Raw genomic sequence first — 7805 nt, 5'->3', positions numbered from 1 at the left:
CTTAGTGCCTGGGAGGTTCCTATAAACCCTCGGAAATTTCCCTAGTGATAGGAGTCTCTGTTTTTCATGGGACCCTCTGGAAAACCTGGTAAATCAATCAATCCTGCTTATGTAATAAAGCCCCCATACATACTCTGGATGCTGAAGCTCATGTAAGCTCCCCTGTTGGCACTACTACATGCATATTGTCACAGACCAATACAGCAGAGAAACAGGTCCTGAGAACAATGAAGGTTTCATATTTGGATCCCTCCCAAACTCTGCACTATGTCTCTTTTTTTGGCTGATGTTTGGCATCCTTTCCCTGCAGCAACTGTAAGTATAGTTGGTTTCAGTTAGTTCTGTGGGTCTTTCTAGTGAATTAGCAAATGTGAGGGTTGATTTCCTCACTTGAAAGCTACATATTTTTTTCTGAGCTTTCATTTCTTCATAGATGGAGATAATAATAGTACATATATTATGGGGACTAAATGAGATCATATGTGAAATCTTTAATGTATCTTAGGAGCTTAATAAATATTAGTTCTTTTCTGGGAAAAATACTGGATGATATGAATTTGTGCTTGAGAGGTTATCTTATGCAACACTTGCCTATCAAGTCTTCTAGACTAGATAAAAGCATACATTATTAAAACAAAACAGAATTCATTCGATTCATCAAATATTTATCTCAGTCCAACTGAGACGTGTAAATCATTATATTAATAACTTAGAAAAAGACAATTTCTGCCTTCCTGGAGTGAGAATATTTTCATTAATATTTTTGATAGAAGTAGACTGGAATCGGCATTGGGTTAAGATAGATATTAGATGCAATGATGGAAGTGCAGGAGCGAAAGAAATTCTGATTGGGGTTATTGGAGAATGCTTCCATCAGAAGGCAGTATGTCAAGAAAGGACCAATGTACTAGGAGGACTTTAATAACACCTTTAGGAATAATGAATACCATTTTTCAGAATTTCTAAATGTATTTACTTGGTGAAAAAATTTTACAATGAGATGTACAGAAATTTATCATGACTGTAGAAAAAAATATAAATTAAATGGTCTTATATCAGAAACAGGTTCTCTAAAAATAAGAGGCAGTGTTAAAAAAAAAAAAAACAACAACAACTTTTAGCCAAAAGCTTAATTTATATATTAGAAATATCTTGTTGATTGGGGTGCCTGGGTGGCTTAGTTGATTAAACATCCAACTCTTGATTTCAGCTCAGGTCATGATCTCAGGATCATGAGACTGAACATCTCACTGAGCTCCAAGCTCAGAGTGGAATTTGCTTGAGATTCTCTGTCTCTTTTTTTGTCCCTCCCCTAACTGTGGTTACTCCCTCCCCCTTTCTCTCTCTAAAATATGTAATAAATAAATAAAATTAAATATATATATAGTTGATTTTATTGGAATATAAAGAAATTATTTCTGTGAATTATATTTTAAGAATTCAGAAAATTAAAAAATAAAAATAATAAACAAAATAAATAAAAATCCAGGAGATTTAACTCAATTTCTGATATTTATTATGTCATATTTTGAATCCCAGAAAAATGTAGATTTTATTTGAGGCAGGCAGTTCATTTGAGACTAGTGAAAGAGTTAAACATAATTAATTTGTTCATCAAACAATTCATTCAGCAAATACTCACTGGATGTATTCTGTGCACCAGGCACTGTTCCAGGCTCTGTGGGAAACTGACAATAAACAGGTAAATATATGGAAGGTCCAGGAGTGTAAGTACTATCAAGAAAATTAAAGTAGTATAATGGGTGGATAGAGAGTGTTGGAGAATGGTAGAATTGGCTCTTTTATGTAAGTTGGTCAGAAAACACCTTCTGAGAGACATCTGAGCAGAGACAACTCTTGGTGTGGGAATAAGTCAGAGAGATATTCTGAAATGAGGATTCTAGGCAGAGAAAACAGCAAGAGCAAGGTTTCTGAGGTTGGAGCATGCTTCTCATTTTCTAGGAAGAACATGGACTCTGGTGTCCCTGAGAAGAATGAAGAAGAAAGAAGACAGGAGGTTACTACATTACCAGGTTCCATAGGCCACTGCAATGACTCTGCCATTTGTAGAGCTTGACCCATGCCTACCTCTTAAACGCCTGTCTTCACTTCTTATCTTTGTATTCACACTACTTGTGCTACCCGTGTAGTAGCCACTAGTCACTGACTAACAGGAGCTTGAAATGTGGCTGATCTCACTGGACAGTATGAAATAAAGTGAAATATGTCCATAATTTTTATATTGTTTAATATGTTGAAATGGAAGTATTTCAGATGTATTGATTAAGTAGAACAGAATAAACTTAATCTCTTTCTTTTAATTAACATTTTTTATCTTGAAGTAATTCTAGATTCCCATGTGACTGTAAGACATAATAGAGAGAAACCCAAGGTTTCCTTTCCCTAAGGTTTTGCCCAGTGGTAATCTCCATCCTTACAGTGTGACTACCAGGATATTGACAATGATAAATCCTACTCCGCTTTCCCTAGTTTTAATCGTACACGTGTCTGGGTCTACGTGTGCTTTGTTCTGTTTAATCACATATGTAAGTAACACCATGTCAGGATTCAGAGCCGTTCCTTCACCACAAAGATCGCTTATGTTGCATTTCTATAACCACGTCCACAGCATATCTGTGCTCCATCCCTCCCCTGGCCCCAGCTTTTAGCAACCATCAGTCTGTTCTCCATTTATATAATTTTGTCATGTCAAAAGGTGATGTAGATGGAATCATACAGGGTGTATTCTTTGGGAATTGGCTTTGTTTGCATAGCACAATCCCCTCGAGATTGACCCAAGTCGTTCCCTGCATCAGTAGTCCCTTTTTTTTTTAACCAAAGAGCGTTCCATGAGCAGGATGTAGCACACTCTGTTTACTCACCCACTGAAGGACACCTGGGTTGCTTATAGTTTTTGCAATTATGAATTCAACTGCCATAAACATTCCGGTACAGATTTTCGTGTGGATATACATTTTCATTTATCGGGAATAAATGCTTGAGTACAACTGCCAGTTCATATGGTATCTGCGTGTTTAGTTTCATGAGAAAATGCCAAATCACCTTTCCCGAGTATTGTAACCACCTGTTTCTTTTTACTTTTTGTAACATGGCTACTAGAAAATTTAAAATTACATATTTGGCTCATATTTCTGTTGAACAGTGGCTCTTACGTAGAGCACTGGTTCTGGCCCACCTCAGGTTCTTCTCTCACACCTTTCTTTCTGGAGTGTGTTTGCTGCCCCTCACAAAGGCACATGAACGTCCATAGCACGGGGTGAAAAGCAGAGTCTAAAACCAGACGGCCTGGGTTTGGATCTTGGATCTACCCCTTACCAACCGTCTGGTTTGTTAGGATATTGAATGCCTTTTTTCCCCTTCCTTTTTTTTTTTTTTTTTTTAAATTCTGTGAATGGGGTGATGATAGTTTGGCTGGTCTTTTTGGGTTGGTGTGAGGATCAAGTTTGCACAGGTGAAGTTATTTCCTAATGAGATCTTTCTGACCCCTCTCCAAGAGCAGACTGAAATCCTTATATAGGCTCCCACTGTAGTCAACATCCTCATTAGAATTGCAATTATATGATTGTTTTGTATCTTTCTTCACTACTGTATGGGCGGTGGCCTTGTCTAGCTGATTGAGTCCCATGTCCTCAGTACTAGCATAGACCTCGCAAAAAGGAGGCAGCTAGTGTACCATTGTTGAAAGCATGAGTGAATGGATGATTTTTTTAAATCTTTTGTTCTTTTTTTTAGTTTTTATTTAAATTCCTGTTAGTTGCCACACAGTGTAATATTTGTTTCACATGGACAATATAGTGACTCATCACTTCCATACATCACTTTGTGCTCATCAAAACAAGTGCCCTCCTTAATCCCCATCACCTATCTCACCCACCCCCCAACCCCTCTCCTGGCTGGTAACCATCGGTTTGTTCTCTATAATTAAGAATCTGTTTCTTGGTTCACCTCTCTTTTTTCTCCCCTATGATCGATTGTTTCTTTTTCTTAAATTCCACATATCAGTGAAATAATATATATTTGTCTTTCTCTGACTGATTTTGCTTAGCATAATACTCCATAAATAGCTCCTCCTATTACTTTGCAAATAGCAAAATTTCATTTTTTAGGGCTGAGTAATATTCCTGTGTGTGTGTGTGTGTGTGTTTACCACAACTTATTTATCCATTCATCAGTGATGAATTTCATTCAATATAAGCATTTACACAGGATTTCCTTAAAGTACTATTTGACTTAATTTCTTTTTCCTTAATTTTTCAAATCAATGTTATTCATGTTTCTTTGATTCAGAAGACTAGGTTTCTATCTGTAAGTTCTATGAATAGCTTTTATATGTGGACCCAAATTATTGTGAAACAAAAATTGTTCTAAAGAGGTGATTGAATTCAATAGTAAAAATATTAAGGTGTATATATATATATATAGAGAGAGAAAAAATGTTCTTTGGCAGTTTTAGTTAAAATTTTCAGTCTAGGTAATCATTTTATTATTATGGAAATCATGTCACTTAACTGCTTCCTTTGGACTATTGGCTTTTTGAAGACTGATCCCCAGTTAGTAGGTCACATTGGGGTAGAAGTAATTTTTTCTACTTCTGTAGATAATTTTACTTTGGGATACCAATTATGTAAGATCCTTAATACATAAGCTCCATGACATTGTTAGGAAAGTCAGAGAAAACCATGGCCTCACATAGACGATTTTCATCTAACTACTCTCTTTAAAAACCCAAACTCTATACCAGTTATCAGGAGAACATGACTGTTTCATACATTCAAAGACACACACAAACATATTCTGTCAGAGATCCACATTTATCTTCTTACCTACAAAAGGAGGTGACTGTAGCAGAAAGAACACTTACTTATGCTCACTTTGACCTAAAGTGAGTCGAAGCTCTTGTTATTTCTGTGGTCTTGAACAGACAATTTACATTTCATCCTTCATTACATTTCCTAAGAAATGGGGATGAAAATGAATTCTAAGTGGAATTGCAATAACAACTAAATGCAAGTGTCCATCTATAGATCCTAAAAAAAAAAAATACCTCCATTTTTGGGTGGTGTCAGGCTATGTCCTGAGTTTCATGGACATATACACATATTTTCTCCAAATTTACCATCTACCCTCAAAGGCAGGTGTCATTAGACCTGTATTATACCTTAGCATTCCAAATCCTAGAAATGCACATTGTTTAACTCCACACAGTTATGTGATAAGACTTTTCTATAAAATTACAACTCTGGGGTCCAAACTAATCAGAGTAATATCGAGTAGATTAAAATAATACTAAGTACCATGAAATTTGCTACTGTTTATTGAGTTTTTCCTTTGTGCTGAGAACCATATTAATTTATCAGAAATATTTTGTGATATAATTGACATACAATATTGTGTAAGTTTACAACACAACATGTTGATTTGATGCATTTGTATACGGCAGTATGATTACCACAATAGCATTAGTTACCACCACCGTCATGTTCCATAATGATCATTTCTTTTTGGTGGTGAGAACATTTAATCTGGTTTCTTAGCAACTTAGAAGTATATAATGCAGTATTGTTAATATAACAACACAGGTAGCTACTATAATCATCTCTATTTTACACTTGAAGGAACAGGCTAAGAGAGATTAAATTAGTGGCTCAAGGTCAGAGTACCAGTAATTATTAAAGCCAGGATATGATTCTTTGTAACGTACGAGTTCAACCCTTTACCAGTGATGCATGTTGCCTCTTATTTCAATAATAAGTTGGCCATTTGGGTTAATCAGGGAGAAAGTGATGTTCCCTTTGTTTTCATGTGCCTTATATTTTTAGTATCATTCATTCACATACAGTCTGATAAAATAAAATCCTGTTCTTTCTTTCTTATGCCTTTACATGTGTTGTGTTCTTTTGGCCTTTATAAATAAAACAAACCATAACTATAACACACCATTGCCCAAAGTGAGTGAAAATTCTAGCTCCTTTCTTCATGTTCTTATCGCAACCCAAGGCATTTGAGTTTCCTCATAAATATCTGTATGCCAACAGTATTTAATTTTCATGATCAGGTAATGCCAGTGCTACAGATATGAAAGTGCGACCCCATATTTTCCTACAGTCACTCGTCCTACCTTATTCACATAGAGCTACTTATAACTATCATCTGGAATAACACTATTAAATGGATTATGATTTCTAACTAAAAACACTAAATTCTTAAAGATCGCTATTTGACCATTCATTTACATATTACAAGTCCATGTTTGGATTCTGTTAGCTTTTTCTCTACTATACATCTGCTCCACACAGCTATTTTGATATGAAAATTGGTGCTTTATAGGATCACTTTTGCCACTATGCTGCCATTTTATTATTGCTATTATATTTAATTGGAATGCTAGCACTGTATAACCAGGGAGATTTCTCTCAACTTGGGAATATTTGCTTCAATAAAATAGAGTCATTTATTTATTTATTTATTTATTCTCATTTCCTTAAAATATCAACTTTGATTAATAATTATATATAGGCTTTGTTCTTCTTATCTGGGTGTCAACAGTAATTGGAATCCATATCCATATCCTACCTTGCAATCATGCTGCAAAAGGCCAATAAATTCCCGCTGAGTGTGTTACTTGTTAAATTTAGTGCATTACATTCAGGGTAATGAATAAAAGCAGTGGGCCGTCACCGTCTGGCTGGCTGAGGAAGGCTTGAGCAGGCAGACTCCCCCGAGGCCTTGAGCTGGCTTACAACGGTGACAGGCAGAATCAAGGGAGTCCCAGAGCATCACAGTTCAGTTTGTCTCCCTTAATTTCCTCTTCTGTAGAGACTCAGAAGGCTGTAGGGAGGCGAAGTAATCTTAGCCATTAATTCACCACACTTTCATAAAATGCTGCCTGTTCTGGTTTCATTAACAAGCAAATACAATTTAGATAAATAGTCATGTATTTACATTCAGCGGAAAGATGAGAATACCCTTGAATATAAACTAGTGGGTAGGCTCCATGCAGTCCACTTTGTGTGTCTACCTATGTCTATTGTGTATTCATTTGTCTGTATTAAATATGCACATAGGTTTTTTTCATATGCGTGAGTAACCAGTGAAGCAAGCCCCAAAGATATATATATATACTTATTTCCATCTCATATTTATTGAACATACATAAGTAGTTACTGAAAAAAAATGGCTACCACATTCTTAAACCTGCATGCAACTCGTTTTTAATAAGTATATTCTTCATATAAAGAATGTTCTTTCTTAAACTATAACATCATAAGAATTTAATATATACTGTAAATGTACAAATGTAAAAAAAAAGTTAGAGCACTCTGGTCTAGATTCTCAGGTAACTGTTTCTTGATAACAGAGAGTTTTTATTCTCACAGCAAATAGTTGTTACGTACTATGTCTAATGCCAAAGTCAGCGGACTCCTTTAGTCCTTGAGGAAATGTGAATGTTAATATCCATCCAGAAACAAATAGATTCTTAAAGAAAGGAGGAAAAATAATTTGTATGAAATGACCACTTAGCATTATTCTTGAATATCTTGGAAAATTTCTTGTAGAGTGTCCTTTGCTATCCATGATAGAGCAGCTGGTTCCAAATAACATGGTGTATCTCATTAGAGAGATATTAGATCTAATTATGCAACATATAAGTGAGATCATTATGGTAACATTATCTCAATGAGGTAAGTAAAGCACACGTGAAATCTAACACTGCTGCTTGAAAGAATTTTTGAAAGCAAATGTGAGGAATTAATGATCACTTAAATGTACTTTAAAAGATGCTG

This window comes from Mustela putorius, unplaced genomic scaffold (genome assembly GCF_011764305.1).
Source record: "Mustela putorius furo isolate JIRA1106 unplaced genomic scaffold, ASM1176430v1.1 tig00003834_pilon_pilon_pilon, whole genome shotgun sequence".
NCBI lineage: Eukaryota > Metazoa > Chordata > Mammalia > Carnivora > Mustelidae > Mustela > Mustela putorius.
This window is presented reverse-complemented; position numbering follows the sequence as displayed.